This window comes from Carassius gibelio, chromosome B5, assembly GCF_023724105.1.
Source record: "Carassius gibelio isolate Cgi1373 ecotype wild population from Czech Republic chromosome B5, carGib1.2-hapl.c, whole genome shotgun sequence".
Lineage (NCBI taxonomy): Eukaryota > Metazoa > Chordata > Actinopteri > Cypriniformes > Cyprinidae > Carassius > Carassius gibelio.
In genome coordinates this window covers 20,906,258-20,928,782 of record NC_068400.1, presented here as the reverse complement: position 1 = coordinate 20,928,782, position 22,525 = coordinate 20,906,258, and positions in this window count along the sequence as shown.

The following is a 22,525-nucleotide window of genomic DNA, read 5'->3' as shown; positions in this document are numbered from 1 at the left end:
AATATTGGCAACATAAGGCCGGGCATACACTTCTTTCTGTGCAATATCCTTGCGATTTCATCAAGGTACTAACTCGCACTGTATGAGCAGATCACATGCGATGTAAAGTCAAAGCTTACAATTTACGTGCTCACACTGTATATTGTCAGATTGTTGAGCACAATTTATGTGCGCACACTATACGCATGAAATCCTCGAGTTACGTGGACAATGACGCTGTGTGTATGGACAATAGCCAGAGATATCAACAAAAAAAACATCATGTAATATTGAGAGCATTAGTCATTTCCAATTAATGTATTCAATTATTATTATTATTATTATTATTATTATTATTATTATTATTATTATTATTATTATTATTGTAGCATACTTTTATTATTACATTATAGGTCTACTACAATTAATTTGCCCCGCAATAATTTCATAGCTCACTACTGCACAACTGACGCACAGATAATAAATGAATAAATTAGCTTACTCCTAACTGAAAATTATTTAAATCGTTTAGATATATTACACAATGAATAGGCCTAAAATTTAAATTCTGTCTAAAGTAGCCTTTGTCCAAACACTGTAATAATCAGTCATCAATGAAAATTTCAAACTTGTTTAAGACAATATAATTAGATTCTATTGTTGATGTTGTTGTTGTTTTTTTCACTGTTTCCAAAAAAAAAAAAAAACAGTAAACTTTCTAATCTGAAAGGAAGATCTGGGACAAAGATAATTTGCTCATCTGTCCCTTCACCCATCCTTGGGCTCCTGGGCATGACATGTCCATAGAAGTTTACAGACTTATAAACTGCATTTATTTTATCTTAAGAATTCATGATCTTAACCATTTCATGCTTGTTCTAAAGGTCTCTGTACGATTGGTAAAATGGTCACAATTTCACAGTAATCACTTATCACTTATAGAAATACTGAAAACTTAAGTGAATTCTATACTTCCGCTATGGGTGGTCTCCTTTCAAAATCTGATAAACATTGCTCTACACAAGATTTGAACATTTGGGCGTGAGAACAGCTTCTACAGAGGCTTCTTATCCCACATACACACATGTAATCTGTTTGGGGCTGAGAAAAAAAAAATGTTAATGGCTCTTTTGTTCTTGTAGTATTTAAGGGAAAAGTTTCAAATCAGTCATTGGGGTTCTGTAGTAAGAAAACCCCAGACTGCACATGTGAGACTCTGGAGCTTTGCACTAGAACTCACATACTGCTGTGTGTCTCTCTGCTGTCAGGTATGAATTTTGTGTCATTTTGTTTAATTGTGTTAATTGTGCCCATAGAGCGCACTGTATAATATATGTATTGTTTGTGCTACTACATGTGTACATAGTTACGTTTATTCTCTAAAACACATAATTGCTTTGTTGTAAGTGTTCTTTGAAATAAACAAAAAGTGAAAGGTTATAGATGCTATGCATTTTAAACAGTGTGTATTGTGTTAATTAGGATAACTGTTAGTGAAAGTGAAAGTCGTGACATTTCCCAAGTATGGTAACCCATACTCGGAATTGGTGCTCTGCATTTAACCCATCCAAGTGCACACACACACAGCAGTGAGAAGTGAACACACTGTGAACACACACCCGGAGCAGTGGGCAGCTATATATCCAGCTTTATCCCTTGCTCAAGGGCATTTCAGCCATGGGTATTGAGGGTGGAAGAAAGCACTGTTCATTCCCTCCCTTCCACCTACAACTCCTGCCAGCACCGAGACTACATATGGCCTCCTGTGAGCAGGGTTGACACGCAGTTACAATGTGATTCACAGATGCACTGTACTTTCTAAATTGGCTTCTAATTGTTTCATTGTGTAATTGGCATGATACAATTTTACTTGACTAACAATAAAATGGTATGTTTGATTGATTCTGAACTCTCTTGAAATCATTATGTCTAGTAAACCGTGAGGAGGCTTTTGTTACCTCAAATCTGTGGCCAGGATAGGTCAAACTAAAGGCTATGAACGATAGGAGCAGAAGACACATCATCAGAGACCTTCTGACTTTTGTCTATCACTGATGCTAGCAAGTTGTACAGGAAAAGACTAAGTGAACTACACTTTTTGTCATAAGCAAGCAGTAGGCGGCAGGCAAAACAGGTATTAGTCTACCTACACCCTCTGACTAACATCAGACTGGTGAGTTTATGAGTGTGAGACCGGCGCCTTCAGCCAACGCTAGGTTCAAATGAGACATAAGGTTCCCAGTGAACGGATAATTGAAAGTATAGTGAGTCTGGAATAATCAAATATCTAAATTAATACATAATCAACCTTTGTGATTTATTTTTAATTAGAAACATTGCCAAAATTTAGTGATCACTTTAAATTGAAGTCATGGAGCTAGACTAAATCAAATCAAATTAAACTAAACCCTGATCAATTCAGAAGCACAAGTAAAAGACATGGAATACACATTAAACCTTTAGCCAGACCACTGGACTAACAAGGCGAGGACTTTACAGGTCAGCGAGTGGCTCAGCCTGCCAAATTTAATTGGCGATTTGTCAGAGATGATTGGGGCTCCCAAGTAAACCCCTAATGTTGTCAGAACATAACTCATATTGACCAACAGATAGGGGATTATATCAGGACATGAACAACTTAATGCATTAACCCAGTATTCACCTTATTAAAAATTGGCTTCATATTCATCAATTGTTATTATAGCTCTAACATGTACCTCTTGTATTAACAAAAGCCTGCTCAGTTTTTCCAGTAAAAAAAAAAAAAAAAAAAAAAAAAAAAACCTTCTGAACATATTACAATTTATTATTACTATTATTTAAAAAAGTGTATTGGAGTCCAACTATCAATTTTACTATTTTAATTTGGGTAATTTTAATTTGCAATATTTTTTTTTGCATGTTGTTGGACCTGTTTATAGTAATATAGTACATTTGTTATTATTTTTTATTTCTAATTAATAAATAAATAAATGTTATTTACAACATGATACATGACTTTTGTTTGTTTGTTTATTTGTTTTTATTTATCTATTAGTTAAATTTTGTAGTTAAACCATTCATCCGACAGCTCTCCCTCCAATGCTGAGATCGACATCCAGTTGGGGGAAAGCCCACTGGATACCGCTGGTATGCTCCTTGAAGAGGTCCCAGCGCGTTCCGTGGGTTGCTCCACTGGATCAGATGTGCAAGAGGAGTGGTGGTCCCCAGAGGGTTGGTTAAACCATTAAATGATTGAAATCTAAAATGGCAGGTTTGACATTTTGATTACTTTTAAGCTCTGGACATATCTCCTTCCACCCTCAAAGTCCAGGTTGCCACTATTGCTGTGTAGCATGACCCCGTGAATGGGAAGTCTTTAGGTAAGCATGACCTCATCATCAGGTTCCTTAGTGGGGCCAGGAGGTTAAATCCTTCTTGGCCCCCTTCTATACCCTCTTGGGGCCTGACTCTACTGCTTAAATCACTACAGCAGGGCCCATTTGGGCCATTGCATTCAGTTGAGCTAATGTTTCTTTCATTGAAAACTCTGCTCCTGCTTGCACTGGCCTCCATCAAGGTCAAAGTCAAAAGTTCCCACTACACCCTTCAAAGACCAAGGGGTGGACCTGCAAGCGCTGCCCCTGGAGGAGGCAGACCCAGCCCTGGCTTTGCTCTGTCCCATCCGAGCATTGAGATGATACGTAGACTGGACACCAGGGCCGTGCAGAGACCTTTGGAGGGGCAGGTGCTCAAAGTATAAAAGGGGCACATGGAACAAGGCTTTAAATAGCGCGGTTCAAAATATCAATACAGCAATATACAGTATTGTTCAAAATAATAGCAGTACAATGTGACTAACCAGAATAATCAAGGTTTTTAGTATATTTTTTATTGCTACGTGGCAAACAAGTTACCAGTAGGTTCAGTAGATTGTCAGAAAACAAACAAGACCCAGCATTCATGATATGCACGCTCTTAAGGCTGTGCAATTGGGCAATTAGTTGAAAGGGGTGTGTTCAAAAAAATAGCAGTGTCTACCTTTGACTGTACAAACTCAAAACTATTTTGTACAAACATTTTTTTTTCTGGGATTTAGCAATCCTGTGAATCACTAAACTAATATTTAGTTGTATGACCACAGTTTTTTAAAACTGCTTGACATCTGTGTGGCATGGAGTCAACCAACTTGTGGCACTTCTCAGCTGTTATTCCACTCCATGATTCTTTAACAACATTCCACAATTCATTCACATTTCTTGGTTTTGCTTCAGAAACAGCATTTTTGATATCACCCCACAAGTTCTCAATTAGATTAAGGTCTGGAGATTGGGCTGGCCACTCCATAACATTAATTTTGTTGGTTTGGAACCAAGACTTTGCCCGTTTACTAGTGTGTTTTGGGTCATTGTCTTGTTGAAACAACCATTTCAAGGGCATGTCCTCTTCAGCATAGGGCAACATGACCTCTTCAAGTATTTTAACATATGCAAACTGATCCATGATCCCTGGTATGCGATAAATAGGCCCAACACCATAGTAGGAGAAACATGCCCATATCATGATGCTTGCACCTCCATGCTTCACTGTCTTCACGGTGTACTGTGGCTTGAATTCAGAGTTTGGGGGTCGTCTCACAAACTGCCTGTGGCCCTTGGACCCAAAAAGAACAATTTTACTCTCATCAGTCCACAAAATGTTCCTCCATTTCTCTTTAGGCCAGTTGATGTGTTCTTTGGCAAATTGTAACCTCTTCTGCACATGCCTTTTTTTTAACAGAGGGACTTTGCGGGGGATTCTTGAAAATAGATTAGCTTCACACAGACGTCTTCTAACTGTCACAGTACTTACAGGTAACTCCAGACTGTCTTTGATCATCCTGGAGGTGATCATTGGCTGAGCCTTTGCCATTCTGGTTATTCTTCTATCCATTTTGATGGTTGTCTTCCGTTTTCTTCCACGTCTCTCTGGTTTTGCTCTCCATTTTAAGGCATTGGAGATCATTTTAGCTGAACAGCCTATCATTTTTTGCACCTCTTTATAGGTTTTCCCCTCTCTAATCAACTTTTTAATCAAAGTACGCTGTTCTTCTGAACAATGTCTTGAACGACCCATTTTCCTCAGCTTTCAAATGCATGTTCAACAAGTGTTGGCTTCATCCTTAAATAGGGGCCACCTGATTCACACCTGTTTCTTCACAAAATTGATGACCTCAGTGATTGAATGCCACACTGCTATTTTTTTTAACACACCCCTTTCAACTAATTCAACTAATTGCCCAATTGCACAGCCTTAAGAGCGTGCATATCATGAATGCTGGGTCTCATTTGTTTTCTGAGAATCTACTGAACCTACTGGTAACTTGTTTGCCACGTAGCAATAAAAAAATATACGAAAAAACCTTGATTATTCTGGTTAGTCACATTGTACTGCTATTATTTTGAACAATACTGTATTGTGATGCATTCCTTGTCGATTCACGTGTCGATATGGATGATTATGTATTGATACGGCAGCAAATGCTGTGATGCACTTTTGAAAAAGAAACAGATTAGAAGAGACAATTTTAAGTTTAAAAGTAAAAAAAAAATAATAATAATTCTTTCCACCTAATAATAGCTCTGGGATTAGAAACTGAAATGTCTTAAATTGTCCCAACCTGATGCATTTTTCTTCTCTGTTCCACAGAATAATTAAGAACAGCTGTTATAGTAAAAACTATAGAAAACACTTTTGCCTCTACATTTTCCTCTTTCTCACCAGCCTCTGTCTTCTGGCTTGCTGTTCCCTGCTCTCTTTCTGTCACTTACATTTTCCTCTTTTCTTCCTCTATCTCCATCTCCACATCTGATCTATTACTATCCACTCTCAGTCCACCTAGGAACAAGGCTCAGTTTACTATTTCAGCATTAATCTATTATTTTAACCATCACTACTACTCTTGAACCTAATCAATAAGTCCACCTTAAATGTTGATACAAAACATTAAACAACTGATACACTGGAATATAGTGATTAATATAATTATTACTGTAGTAGCTCTTGTTGTCTAAAATTGAACACTTATGCAATGTTAACAAATGACAGGCTACATGTGTTATTCATCTCCTTCACACTGCACTTTGATGGCAGGTCAGGTATATTATTCATTTTATATTGACATTGATTTTTGTAAATTTATTTCCAGAGAGATATTATTGAGTTTACAGGGTAAAGTGGTCTTGCTGTCGTAAACACTGTTGCTATTGTAAAAAAAAATATATATTTGTGTCACATTTAAAATATAATTATATTTTAATTCCTTTCTGAATTGTTTTTATTTTCATAATGATAATTCAGAGAATGAGAAAATCTGAATAAGCCTTACCAGTGTTATGATAATTATTTTTAAGGCACTCTGCGTGTTAAAAAATAAATAAGTACTGTAATATAATAAAAGTTTAGTCAAATAACATAAAAAGACCATACCCTTCGATCAGGGGCATCATGCATTCATGATTTTTGAGGGGGCACATTGGGGGGTATAAGTCATGCTACGAAAGCACTGTATAACTGATATAGCATTATGTTTTATTTATTTTTCCTTTAATTCAAAACATTTCTAAACATGCTTAATATATCAGGAAATATCTCGATTCTCAAACGTGAAAGTAAACGTGTTTTGCACCTTTATAGATTGTTATTTGATCAATAAATGGAAAAGTAGTGTAAACTATTAACTACACATAAAACCCCGACTTTTTACTTAAGTGCCATATAATATTTTCAATACGACTGAATTTTCATTTAATGTAAATTTTAATAATAATATTGTAAGTTACTTATTTTAACACTTTCATTTTACAGAGAGTAAAGAAAATGTACATTATCAAAGAACATTTTCATTCAGTCTAGCCAGAGTTCAGGCACTCTCAAAAACTCCCATTAAAATCACTGAAGCACTTTACATTACATTATGTACATCTGCACTTTTGTTGTTTCTGATGAGAGAATTCGCTAAATAATTCAGTCAGCGAGCAAGTGAACAAAACACCGCGTTTCAGTGACGACTCTTCTGCACGTCTCTGATTGGCCATTGGCCATTGGCCAGCGAACACAGATTTGAATTTAGCATTGAATTTGGAAGCTGCATTTAAAATCCACTTTGCCCAGAACTCTTTGAATGGGCATAACGCCTCTGCCCTCGATGCCTGTGAAACGATTCTCCCTCAAACAGCACGCTAACGTTACTTCTACACTACAGGCTACACACCGCAATATAAACAACATATCTGCATGTTCTCACATCACGCCATTCTTGTAAAATAATAATAAGTAAATAAATATCAAAATCACTTCGCTGAGAATGAAACACCACTTACCAGCTTCTGCGGTGTTGAAAATATCCTCTAGCAATTAAAAAATGCGCGTGCAGCGTGACGAATCTTCCCGGTAGTCGTCAGGTGAAAGGTCATCATGTGGGTCATCTTATTGACGGCTAAATTATTATTCAGAAATTTTACTAAAATTTAGACTGGGCATGGGCAGGCATTCACATAAAGGTACGTTATGACAAAAAAAAAAAAAAATTGAGAAAATTTTGCTTTGACAAAAGGGCACTTTGGGCACCAAGGGGCAAAGGGGCAGGTGCTCAAGCACCCAACGCCCCCCACCCCCCCCCCCCCCTCTGCACGTGCCTGCTGGACACAAAGATTCAGGACCTCAGACCAGCTCTCTGTCTGTTACGGAGGCTGGCAGAAGGGGAATGCTGTCTCTAAGCAGAGGATGGCCCACTGGATTGTGGATGCCATATCCCTGAATTATCAGTTACAGGGTGTGCCCTGCCCATTCAGGTTGCAAGCTCACTCAACTAGAAGTGTTGCATCCTCCTGTCCGCTGGCTCGTGGTACCTAGCTGACAGATATTTGTAGAGCTGTGGGCTGGGCGACCCCTAACACGTTCACTGTCAGTTAGTGTCGGCTTGCTTAAACTGCTCCAGAGTGTCCGTACTGTAGACCCTGTTGAGATCCTCCATCACCCTAGGCAGCTGGACATGGCGGAATGTCCAGCGCCAGGTCTTCATGATGAATCCGTGAGAACCATGGAAGGCTGGGCTCCATATTGAGACCTAAGCGGAACTCGTATGCGTATAGTCCACGGTATAGCCTTAGAGCCCACGTTTCCCCAACAGACTTCTGGCTTCCCAAGAGGGTTTTAATGACCTCAAGTTTCTCCATATACACCTAAACCGATGCTATATGTGTATTTGCTTTCGAAAACTCATTTGGAAAGGATGGGGCTTCCACAGCATCACTGTTCCAACTGGAACGGGTACGTTTTCCCAGTGTTATCCAGTCTCTCCCAGTGAGGTAGTGCTTTGACAATGGTGAGTGGAACTACTTGTTCCGAGCCCCAGCCTACACCTAATAGGGCTGCAGGTGGCTCGCACAGGGCACTGGAAGGGGCAGCACCCATGGTGCTTTGGTAGGGATCCCAATTTGTCGGTCATCGATGTGACATCAAGAGTGACCGACTGAAAGGGAACGCCTCGGTTAAGTATGGTAACCTTCCTTCCCTGAACGTCACATCCCATCACCATGGTTGCTGTACCACCACTGAGCAGCCGAGTCTCCAGCTCGGCTCCTCATCGAAAACCTGGTGTGCATTGCACCTGCTGCCTTCTCATACTCAAGCAGTGATCAGCAGCAGCTGGATGCAATAATTGCATGCCAATGTGCATTGGCTCGTTTAGTTTACACTCAAAGTAGATTGTTCTATCGAAGCAATATCCCACATAGTCGGTCATCAATGTGACGTGTCCATTCCCTCCTTCAGGAAATGGAGGTTACCATACAGAGATGTTATGTATATTTATCCATAAATTGATAAATATTTATTCTTCTGTTAAAAACAAGTAAAGAAACCATGTAGGAGAGTGGTTATGTGCAAACTGTGAAAATCTTTATATTTGTTGACAGTGTGCATGTCAAAAAAGCCGGTGAATCACATTTTCTGGTAGAATGGCACTGGTGACTTTTATGACTGATGTCAGTTTAGAGACCTGGAGAATTTCTTGTCACCACTTCCCGAGGTGACTTTTCTAGCTTTCAGAGCTCATCCATACAAATCAAAGTGCTGAGGGAAGAAAATATGCTAAAATTAGAGCTCAATAGAGGCATGACAGTGAAAATGACAGATTCACACATCAAGTAAATCTGGCATGTCTCTGGTGCCTGGATTTGTGTGCTCAGCATTTTGATTTAAGTGTTATTTACACCAAGTGTGAAACAAATATGTGAAATGAATTGCAAAAAAGGGTATGTGGACACGAAGACTAAAACTGATTACAACAGATGAGAAATTTACAGTACTTTTTTCCTTAAAGCTTTACAATGTGAAATTAAGTAAATATGTTTAAAGGGGGGGTGAAATGCTCGTTTTCACTCAATATCCTGTTAATCTTGAGTACCTATTGAGTAGTACTGCATTCTTCATAACTCCAAAAAGTCTTTAGTTTTATTATATTTATAAGAGAAAGATAGTCTGTACCGTTTTTTCCCGGAAAAACACGAGCGCCTGGAGGTGTGACGTGTGGGCGGAGCTAAAGAATCACGAGCACGAGTAGGCTTTTGCGTTGAGAGTGTTTGGAAGCTGTGACATTACCGTGAGGAAAAAAACATCATCCAAAACAAACCATGGCTAACAGTCAGATTCAGCCGTATATTTATGAACCAGAATCAGATCCAGAGGCTGAAATGTAAGTGATCAGTCAGTTATAAGTGATCAGTTTTTAAGAGAAGGACTACGTGAGAACCACTATGGATGATAAGTTCGCTCTGCCGCCTTGTTATTATTTTGTCTTTAATTAATTTGTAACGCCAAGAAAGAGTTAATCTCTCATGTTTGAGAAGAGTGCGATGCCATGTAGCAGCCATTAAATGTGTGGGACACCAACTCCATTTCTCTTTCATTTCATGGATTTAATGAGTTATCCGAGTCAAAGCGGACCACTTCAACGACTACAGGCTCTAATCCTCCTGCGCTCGCGCGTGCAGTTTGATGACGTCAAACTGGGCCTTGTTTGTAAAACAAGCATCTTCGAAATGCAGGGAACAAACAAAAACTGTAAAAATAAACTCCATCCACTGGTCCCTTAATGCTGTTTTTTTTTTTTTGGTTATCTGTGCAGGGTTGTCTTGCCCTGGCAACCAAAAACACACTTCTTTTGTGACATTCCGCTCTCTCGCTCTGATCAGTGAATGTCTCTGCTCTACTCTACGGGAGCGCGCGCTCTTCCGGGAGAAGTGGCCTTAGGACCCATATAAGGAAATTCCACTCCATCTAACGTCACACAGACCCATACTCGAAAAAAAACTTTCCGAAACTTGTGACAAACCGGAAGGAGTATTTTTGGAACAAAAATACTCCTTCAAACGTACAACTTAATTTTTTAAACTTTGTCCATGTTTAGCATGGGAATCCAACTCTTTAACAGTGTAAAAAACTCAGTATGCATGAAATTGCATTTCACCCCCCCTTTAACACATTTAACTAATTTAACATTGAATTATTCCATTCTATTGTGATTTCTAAAAAGTGGTCAAAATATCCAGAGTCATAAAAAAAGTTGTATGTCTATTATGATAAAGTGTCTGCTAAATGCATAAATGTATTATGCTCCTATCAATACCTTCTTAGCATAATTTATGAAATGGGATTTGTTTTTCTGGAATCAGTAATATAAAACAAATAGCAACTGTGCAAATTTAGAACCCACCCAACCTTGGTATCGCCATCTATGTGCACGAGATGGCAGAGGGATCAAAGATAATCTACACAAATATCCATCATGATCTGATAGGGATACGGAACAGATATTGGCATCAATGAACAGCTAAAGATAAAGATGTACAAATTAAAATATGGTCAATTCGTGAATAGGATTTATGAGTAGCAGAAAAGAAAAGACTCCACTATTGTTTTTATAAAGTATGTGTTATTCTACCGTCTGTATCACAACCTTTAACTAAAATAGTAATATTTAAAGTCCTCGGCACCAATATTAAGACACCCTTGGTTTTAGTATCCCAAGATGGGTGCAATACCACTTCATAAAACTTATTATTACACCTGTGTACATAATCCTGATTTAAATGGGATTCTTGAACTAACACTATATCAATCTTAATAAGACAAAATATCTGAAAATAAAACCAGTTGAGTCTACCATTAAACCACCCGCCACCCTTCCCGATATTGAGTAAAGCTCTGATTTCTGAGAGATGCACGGAGAGGCAACAGCAATGCATTGTTTGATTTGCTCTCTGTTTATTCATAAAGTTTACATTCACTCACTTCACACTCGTTAATTTAGAGGTCTTTGTATAATATTGCGCTGATGCCCTGGCTCAACTGTTATTTAGCAAACAGTGGACTGTGCCAGCCTCAGCCGAATATTCAGGCAGAATTATTACTTGTCAGTTATTCATTTTTGAATATCTGTGACATTCCAAATAAGGTATTCAGCTTCAGACACACCCTTAATTATTACATTGCATATTTTAATTTTATATGCAAGTTCAGTCTGCAGTTCTGTTAGATTCTGAGAAGATGATTATGTGAGCTAGAATGCTTCTGCAACCCTTAGCTCGTGCCAGGCCTCGGCCTTGACTTTCCATTCACCAAAGATCATAAGATCTCAGCTGATGTCTCTCTTCTTTGATAGGAGCTGCACTTGCATGCCTGAGAGGCGTTTTAAAGATGGCTGCCTTGTGATATATATCACAGTATATAAGAATATAACTCACACATCATTCTGTTTGCAGATACTACTGCTAAGTTTCCCTCCAACCTCCCCACCACCAACTGGCTGGCCCCGTCCATGTGGGGGTATACTACGTCTGATTTCAGCTATGGACGGGGCCTACACCAAAATAATTATGTTCTTTGTATTGCTTTTGTGAATAAATATTTTTGAGTTCCCTTTCGATACTTCACTCATACTGTGTATGGGGAAAAGCTCCTTTTTTCCTCAATACTGAAGACTTTTTTCAATAATGCAGTGCAACTGCACTACCATTGGTTTAATCTGTAAACTTTTTTAAACCAATGACAGCGCTGTGTAGCTGCGCGAGCCTGTGGCGATGCAGCGAGCCAAAGCCTGCCAAAATGAGTGGGGCGAATGGCTATATAAGCAGGTAAATCGTCCAGAGGAAATCAGATCTCACTCCTTCAGCGATGACTTTACTTCACTGGATCCCGACTGAACACCTTCACAGGAACGAGCTCTCACTGTCGAAGAGGCACCACAGCGGATCAGCTGAGACCGCCGACCGCCTGCAGCGCCGGCGCTCTCAAAGACAGCCGCTCTTCAGCGCCGATCTCGGCCAACCACTTCTCGCTTCCGCCCGCTTCTCAACAATTTCCGATCACAAAAGAGCATTTTCCTGCTCTAAAAGAACAAGTTTTAACAATGGCGGCCATGCCACGCCACATCGGTGGCACATGCTGTGCCCCTCTGCATGATGAGAGCATGAGTCTCGCCTCACTGCGCTCGTGGATCACTTTCTTTAATGAAAGTGATCCCGCCCCTCCGTCTTCTCTCTCCCACGAGCGGCCAGGAAAAGACAGCGGGGACGAGGGTCTCAGCGACCGGATTTGGGTGAGCTCAGCACCTGCGTGCCTCACCCTCTCCAGTAAGAGAGCCATCCCCTGTCCTCTTCTCACACCCAGAGCAACATCCCTCTGCTGAAGCAAGTGACCGCATCTCTTTTGGCGGAACGGAGGACGAGCCGCTTGATGACTCCATGTTGCTTGCGGCTTCTGAGACGGAGGATTGGGCTGGCATTCTGACCCTGCTCAATTGCCGTCACTAGAGCACATCGACGCCAGAGCTGGGATGGATGCCGAGCTTCTCCACATCCTCTCCAAGGCCGTTGAGGAACTTCATCTGGCGTGGGCTCCCCCTGAAGAGCCAACGCGCAGCAGGCTGGATGAGTGGTACCTGCCAGGACACCGCCAGGTTAGCCCAGAGAGCTTCCTTCAAAGTCCTTCCTTCCTCAAGTCGCCCCAGGACTGCACCGACTCAGCACCAGAGCAAGCCTCCCCCTTCTACCTCTCATGCGGCGTAGTCACCTGACGCTTATCCAGCCTCTTGTCACGTGGACGGAGGCCTGGCAGGCCATCCCCGGAATGTCCAAGTGGGTGTTGAGGATAATAAAACAGGGCTACTCAGTGCAGTTCGCCTGAAGACCCCCACGGAATTCCATGGGGTGATTCCCACTTTGGTAGAGTCGGACAACGCTCAGGTCCTCCGCAAGTGATGACTCTGTTAAGGAAGGGAGCCATAGAGATAGTTCCTCCCTCAGAAATCGGATCGGGGTTCTACAGCCGTAATTACCTTGTCCCTAAGAAAGATGGTGGTCATAGGCCAATCTTAAACCTCAGACTCCTGAACCGGAATTTAAGGATGTTGACATTGAAGCAGATGCTCACGCAGATTTGCCCCGAGGACTAGTTCTTCTTGCTGGAGTAGAGAGACGCTTAATTTCACATCCAGGTAGCCCCCCATCACAGACGATTCTTGAGATTCATGTTTGAGGGTGTGGCTTACCAATATACAGTCCTTCCCTTCGGGCTGTCTATAGCTCCCGGCACTTTCACGAAGTGCATGAATGAGGCACTTTCCCCTCAGAGACAGGCTCATTTCCCTGCTTTCCCCATCTCAATGACTGCCTCATTCTAGCCCAGTCGCGAACCGAGCTAGATCACCACAGATCTGTGCTCCTGAGCCACTTAGAGTGCCTAGGACTCAGGGTCAATTTTGCCAAGAGCTCATTGCTCCCCAACCAACGTATTACATTCTGGGACTCAGTCCATATGAGGGTGGTCAAAAAAAGCATACTCTGGTACTTCAGCAGCTCTCGGCCTCCATCGGGAACAAAGCCTGTTTCCCTCTGAAGTTCTTTCAAAGGATGCTAGGGCTGATGGCTTCCCTCTCCCCAGTTTTACAGCTCGGCATCCTATGAATGCGGCCCCTGCAATACTTGCTGAAACTCCTGGTCCCACCTCATACTTGGCAGCATGCCGCTTTCGCATCAGGGTCAATCAGACTTGTCTAGCAGCCCTGGAGCCTTGGATGAACCCTGTTTGGTTCAGTCATGGAGTACCCCTTCAGGCGGTTTCCAGAAGGAAGATGCTCTCAACAGATGCGTCCAACCTGGGTTGGGACGCTTTGTGCGAGGGCAGACCAGTCTTCGGCTCGTGGTTGCACGAGAAGAGCCATCTCCATATCAACTGCTTCGAGATGCTGGCAGTAGAGCGAGCCCTTCAATCCTTTCAGGCGATCCTGAAGGGGCGCCACATCCCAGTCCATTCGGACAGCATGACAGTGGTGTCCTACATAAATCACCTATGCAGCCTTTCGTCCAACCACCTCTGCGCACTGGCAAAGCACCTCTTGGAATGGGCATTACCCAGGCTGTGATCGCTCAAGGCGACGCATATACCTGGCAAGATGAATCTGGGAGCAGACATGCTTTTGCGGAGCAATGTCCCCTGCGATGAGTGGATGCTGAATGTCTGGGAGAATTTAGGGAAGGCAGAGGTCGACCTCTTCACCTCAGAAAGCAACTCTCATTGCCCAACCTATTTTTTGAAGGACACAGCTGGCCACAAGTGGCCTACCCTATGCTTTTTCCCCGACCGCTCTGATCCCTCAGGTCATCAGATGAGTCAGGGAAGACAGGCACCGAGTCCTCCTGGTGGCCCCACTCTGGAGGAGCCAAGTTTGGTCCTCTCAGCTATTCAGGCTTTCCATGAAAGCCCCATGGCCGATGCCCCTGAGGCGGGACCTCCTCTCTCAGGCGAATGGGACAATCTGGAAACCTCAGCCAGAACTCTGGGCTCTGCATGTATGGTCCCTCGATGGGAGCCTCTAAGCCTCCCCGGGGATGTGCTACACACCATTGCTCAGACGAGAGCCCTGTCTACAAGACGCCTCTACGGCCAGAAATGTTCAGTCTTCGTTGACTGGTGCTCAGCACAAAACAAAGACCCTGTTGAGTGTGACTTATCTCCGATAATGTAATTTCTCCAAGATCGTCTAGAGAAGGGTCTCATCCCTTCCACGCTGAAGGTGTACGTAGTATCCATCGCAGAATTTCATGCTCCTATCGCTGGGCAATCATTGGGTCGAAACATCCTCATTGTGTGTTTCCTGAGAGGTTCTAGGCGGTTGAAGCCCCCGCATCCTCTCAGCGTTCCCACTTGGTACCTTCACACGGTCCTTGGAGCACTCAAAGCACCGCCCTTTGAGCCGCTGCGGTCAGCTGACCTTCGGCCTCTAACACTTAAAACCGCTCTTCTACTTGCTCTAGCATTGGTCAAGCGTGTTGGGGACCTGCAGTCCCTCTCGGTCAGCCATGCATACCTTGAGTTTGGGCCCAATGACTCTAAGGTCATTTTAAAACTCAGGCATGGCTACGTCTCTAAAATGCTCTCGATGCCGTTCAGAGCACAAGTAATTTCCCTCTCGGCTCTGCCTCCTTTGTCAGGTGAGCGAGAGCTGGATTTACTCTGCCCAGTGAGGGCTTTGAGGATATAAATTGAGCAGTCACAGCCATTCAGGCAATCTGACCAGCTTTTTGTCTCCTTTGGTGGCCGCACCAAGGGGTCTTCGGTCTCAAAGCAACGTCTCTCGTATTGATTAGTCGACACTATCGGTCTATGTTACTCCTCTAATGGCCTTGAGTGCCCCATAGGAGTAAGAGCCCAATCCACTAGAGCAGTGGTTCCCAAACTTTTTTTCCTGCGCACCCCCTTCTATGTCTCAACTAGGTTGGTGCACCCCCAATCCCCACTTAAAAAAGTGTCTTTTATCACCATATAAAGAGTCATGAACAAAGAACATCAACAAAGTTTCAATATAATGCAACAAAGCTACGCACAAGCTTCAACTTTTAAGAGGACGAGTGACAGACACAGGCTCAGTAACAGAAAGCACGGTTATTTTCAGTCGCTTAAAAGAAACAATAGGCTAGGCCTATTAAATGACCATAGGGCTAGCAGCAGCATCATCGCAACCCTCTGGCCCGTCACGAATTCAAATGCGTCCCACCATGCTGAACACAAATAAAAAAAAAATTTTCGTTTTACAATTATTATTATTTTTACATTAATTTAAACATTTACTTAAGAAATATAAGCTATAGTCTAATGTTTTTTTATCTTAAATTATTTTGTGTTTCATATATTATTTTCAGACATGAGCAGACCTACTCATATAACATTACACATTTAACGAACACATACAAGCGCCCACTTTGGCAGAATTCAATCAACAGCCATTAGTTCGGTAAAATTGAGCATCATAATGGACAAATTTGTTTTTAAGGGAGAAAAAAAAGAAATGTGAAAAATGCAATAACAAATGCAAGGAAAATAAATAAACTGGGCTTTGGGTTTGTTTTCTTATTAGAATGATCTGTTATTTATCCTTCTTTAATCTGTTTTTCTTTTAAGACCTATTCCTTTTGTATTTTTTTGAAATTAAGATTGTTGTATATTCTAATTTAGTATATTTAGTATTGCTAATTTAATAAAAATTTTTTTACCTAATTATCTTTTAGATGTTTTAATTAACTTACATTCCAAATATTTCACCCAATAAACATTATCTTCAAATTAAAACAATACAGGTATTGAAACAAATAAAAAACACACAATTCAACTATTATTGTGTATACAGTTCAAACACTAACAAATTCAGTAAGGCACTTTCAAATAATAGTCTCTGAATTCAAAAGGAAAACCATTCATCCATAGCCGACTAAGACTTTAGATGCAATAATCCAGGCCTACCGTTGTGTTGAACATTGGACCAAAACTAAATGAGACATTAGATACAATCATCCAGGCCTTCTTCCGTTGTACTGAACAGAATAACACATGTAAAAAAATGTTAAAAAGAGTTTGACGTTTGTTCACTCACAGATTTTTTTCTTCCGTCCATGGAAAACTAGCAGTGAATCTGCTGAAATCATTCGATGATTTCATTGTAATTGAGATTCGCTGGGAGGCTCGCCATGTTCCATGCGGTAATGAATTTAATCTGCGTCATCGCGGTGTTCACATTGAAAAACTCTCAAAAATAACTCAAAATCACTCAAGAAACAAAATAAAGTTCAGTTTAAAGGAAAATCAATGTATTTTTTATGCTTTACCTGGTTTAACTTTACAATTACTAATATTTTCAGCCAGAATGATCTCAGCCGATCTTTCTGTTGCTTCTCATCTCGCTCTCACTTCCTTCGTGCGTTGGTGACGTCATTCACTTGCTTTGCATTGCGTTTCTCCTGATAGGTCAACAGTGAACATTCTTTTGAAGGCAACATAACATTCAACCATGTACAATTCTTACATTATCAACATAAGAAAAATAACAAGAGAAAAAAAAAAAACTTTTTGATCATTTATGAAAAGTTTTTAAAAGTTATTAATTTACTTTTCTTTTTTTTTCATTTTCCCTCTGGTTTATTTATGCTTATTCCTATGTCTATTTGTAATCACTCTGGGTTACACACTCACAAACACTTTACTGATATATAAATATATTATACACATACATATACATATATATACATACACACATACATACACATTGTGTCCATTAAACACTGTTGTGCCATCCACTCGCTTGCATTCCCTTAGAAATCACAATACAACAGTAAAGTTGTTCACAAATTCCTTTTTATGCTGACTGTAAATTGCTATTTCCTTAAATGCTACAAAATGTATTTTAATGTTCAAACGTTTATAGATATCCATATATGTCAGGGGAGGCGAACTCCAGCCCCAGTTCAGCCCCAACCCTAATTAAGAGGGCTTTTACACTGGGCTCGTTTGCTGCGGTCCGAGCCCTTTCCGAGTGCTTTCACACTCAATAACTGTATCGAACCCAGGTGCATTTGAAGTCACCTTATATCATCGCAAACGCACATGGAAAACGCATAGAGAACACAATTGAGCATAGTTGTTTTTTTTTTGTTGTTTTTTTTGGTGCTATTATGCACAGCATAGTGAACAACAACTGTGTTTATGTTCATTGCATGGTGTAATTCAGCATATATTCAGGGGACGCCGTGTTTCTGCTGCTTGTAGAAAATATCAACAGTGATAAAAAAAAAGTTTGTGGTAAAGGGTTTGCACCTGTTTGCCACAGTAGAGACCCCTGCATTTCGGTAGGTTAATTTTCTGTATTTTCTGTATTTTGCCCACCAAAAGGCACAAGCACTTCCCTTACTGTTTTCACTCTGTGTTTTTAGTTTTTATGGCACATAAATGACAGTTTTATTTTATTTTTTTGTCTGGACCAATTAATGTGAAAATTAACAATTTCTTTATCCTAAGGCACTCCTCTTGATAATCTTTCATGGCACACACTAGCGTGCCATGGTATACTGGTTGAGAAACACTACCCTAGGCTATAGGTCCCTGGACTTTACTTTGAGAAATAGCTCAACTACTTTTAGATTTGTTCTGAGGTTGCTACACATAATTTGTGTATATGTGATCAGTTCTTCTGTGTCTTCTGATCATATTAAAGTGAGCTACATAAACAAATTTGAACTTATTTCCTCACCAAATGAGAATCGATGAGAGAATCGATAAGGTATCTGTTCGATAAGCAATATCGATAATGGAATCCGAATCGTTAAATTCTTATCAATTCCCATCTCTACCCAAGTGTGCCACAGTATCAAGGGTTTGTCTTGAAGATGGGATTAACTTTTATTAATATGAATTGTTTCATGTTACCTGTTCCCTGGTGAGGCAATGTTTGATGAAATGAGAACTGAATGCCTGAATGAGATCACTCATCTGAATTTAATTTTATTCCATTTCTGTAACATTTTCATTATTATTATCAATCTGCAGTTCAACACACAAGAGTTTTTATTACATTGTTCAGTTACATTGTCATTTAAATATCACCTGTGGGATATCATCTAGAGGATTTTAGTGAGGCTTTAAAAAGTGAATAGTTCACTTTTAGATTTCAGATTTAGATTTCAGTTAGTTTCATGTTTTAAACTTTAGTTAGTGTGTAATGATGTTGTTAGAGTATAAATAATATCTGTAAAATTCTTAAGCTCAAGGTTCAATGCCAAGCGAGATATTTTATTGACCAGAATTCGCCTACAAAAAATGACCAGTTTGAACTAGAGCCCTCTAGTTCCTGCAGTAATGACGTCACTAAAACAGTTTTTTGCTGCGACGGAGAAGAAGGAAGAGCTGCATTTGTGTTTGCCATGTCGTTGAAACGCTGTTATTTTCATCTTGGAGTCAAATCATCTTTGTTTGGGCTTCTCAGGGACGCTGTACTTAGAGATCAGTGGTTACAATTTATGTTTAACTCGGTTCCCGGAAATTATAATCCACATGTAAAACTATGTGCAGCACATTTTGCTGAGGACAACTTCCTCAATCTCAATCAGTTTAATGCCGGATTCGCACAAAGATTATTCTTGAAAGATGGAGCAGTTTCCTCTTTGTCTGTAGAAGGCGTTGTTTATGGACCACAACCGGTAAGTGTATTTTATTATTTAAGTTGGTGCGTTTAACAGTTTCTGTAATTTATTACACAAAGGGCAATGCTGTTTAGCTTTGTTAACTAGATGTTAGGGCTGTGCAAAAAAACGAATGGGATTTTCATGTGCATCTCGTCAGTAAAAATGCTCCTGTGATTATAAGTACATCTCCAGCACATGCTCCTGCCCACTCGCTTCTCAAAACTAGTCCAATCTTGTTTCCAGGAGGGCAGCGTGCGCTCAGCTGCTGTCGAATCACAACACAGGAACCGCTGGCACAATCAGGACTCGTAACATATTTCTGAAGGGGGGACTTTATAGAACAAGGAAGTCATCAGCCCGTTTTTATGACAGTGAAAACAGCGTTATACAGATAGGTGAATTGTGTGAAAAATACTGTTTTTTTTTACACGTGAAACATGAACACGTTATATTGCACACTGTAAACACAATCAAAGCTTCAAAAAAGTGCAAAAAATGGGACCTTTAAATGCACAGTACGAGGGCACATATTCAAAATAAACGAAGACCAGGTAGTGTAGTTTAAAGGTGCCATATGCAGAAATTGAGGTAAAAATATCCATAACATGACCTACACGCATCAAAAGAATGAGAAGAAATAAGGGCGATGGTGTCATTAAAAAAATGTCAAGTTATAGTGTTGCAGAGATATCAACCTTAATTAGCATTAGCATTACTAGCCCCGGCCCGACAGGTGTCGTTATACCAGTTTCGACCATGGGAGGCGGTATGCGGGCAACATAACCAACCTGCAATACACGAATAACTCGCACGGCTTGTGGGCGTGTACTTGAACCTGATGTCAATCGTGTGGAAAGTACAGCCCAGTACTACTTCATTTCAGTTCAGGGAAGAAAGAGAAATTATGTCTCAAGCCCTTGGCAAGAGACCCCTACCACCATCACCCGCTACAGGTTAACAACTGCGCTCGGAATCACAAATCAAATCCGATAAGAAAAGGAGCCGACCCAGAGTAAACATCGGCACTGTTTTCAATCGCTGGATACAACTGATGGACCATAAAGAAATGAGGCTCGACTCCGAACTTGCAACATGTCTAACAGTAAGTTAGATGCTGTTAGTATTTCGCTAGAAGTTTGTTTTATATGTTTGTGTATTTGTTTTCGGGAAGTTATAACATAGCAATGTATCGAAGGCTGTTCGATAAACGTGCTAATGTTAGCGATGGCTAACCGTAGCTGCATTTGATAATTAGCTAGCTATAACTTAACGTTACCCATTTTATTATATCATAACTAACCTGCTCTGTCTAGTATGTTGGTCTCCGTGTCCTGTTTGCTTCGTGGTTTTTATGTGCGTGAAAAAATTTATGTGTGGCGTGAAAGCGTGTGAAAAGAGTTGGCACATTATTTCCCAAGCAGAATAAAGGACAGGTTGATTATTGCTGTTTAGCGTTTGTATTAATCTATGATGTGTCCCTGTTTGCGTACAGGGACATAAAAAATAAATTAAAAGTGATACGTGGACCAAGGTGTCTGAGATTGTTCATTTTAAGTAAAGGATCCTAATATTTCGTCCACAACAATATTTAATGAGGTTAACTTATAACTCCTTGTGGTTAGTCTGCACGAGATCAACAAGCTTGTTTGCTTTGCGGCCACTTTAAATACAAAATAAGCATTCGATCTACGTCAGAGCGTCTGAGCGCTCACAAATCTTTCTGCAGCGTTGTGAGCAGAGCGGCAAGAGCGATTTTTGACTCTCTAGACGCCGGCGGTGTGAACGCACAGTTAGGCTTCGGCTATGGCTGTAGTGTTGTTGTGAAGGTAGGGGCGGAGCATAGAGACTATGCCGTTTCTCGTTTGTTACTCTAGAGTAGACCAATTCACTTTATTGAGGCATACTGCCCCCATCTGTTATGGAATGTGGAGTATGACTTGATTTTTTTTGCCAAACATTACAGATGGCACCTTTAATGATGGCTTGACTGAGTGTGGAATCGCGGGAGCTGTCTTCTTCATCACCACAGCCAATGCAATCCGAGAAACCATGTTCATGTATGAGCTAATGATTTATTAACATAGTAGAATAAAGCAGGGTAAGGCTGAAAGCCATCGAAGCAAAATGAGGCTGCTGAACGAGCGTGACACACGGCTCGAAAGCAGCAGAGCTTTTATCAAGCCACAGTCGACTGCTTTCGCTCCTTCTGGTTATGCATATGTGTGTGGGGAGCAGCACACTCTGTGCGGTCATCACTGGTCTATTAAAACCAGTGTTGGGAAGGTTACTTTGGAAATGTAATAGGTTACAGATTACAAGTTACCCTGTTTAAAATGTAATAGTAGTGTAACTTTTTCAATTACTTTATTAAAGTAATGTAACTAATTACTTTTAAGTACTTTTTGATTACTTTTCTAAATTTGTTAAAATTAAATAATAATAAATAAAAGCATATACATCAACTCAAATACAGTTATCTAATAAGCATGTTTCATATTCTGTAAAATAAACTCCTGAAACATTGGTGTGTTTTTTTTTTAACTGCTGTCTCTTTGTATATGATATGATGATAGTTTTCACAAAATAAGTAAAATGCATGAAGTGACAGAGCAGTTCTAGAAATTATGTTTATGTGCTGGTGTACTCCTATATTGAGGTGGCAGAGGTTGAAAACACTGCGAGCTTCAGTAGGCCTATGTGTAGTAGATGAAACCATGTCTTTGCCATTAATTTATAGGAGGTGTGGACTGGGAAAAAATTCAGACTGGAAAATTCAAACTCATACAAACAAATTCATGGACAAAACTATTTTTTGTATGGACCTGGCATAAAAAAGGTTTAAATCTTTAATTTTGGGACATGCAAAATAATTAAAATCGTCTGCCACGCCACCGGGAATTGTCCCGTTTCTCCCGGTGTCCAGTCCGCGCCTGATTTCCAGACACGCAGAACGTGCAGGAGTCACATATTGCATTTTTGGGACTTAATATTCACAGACACTAGTCCATGTCATGTTT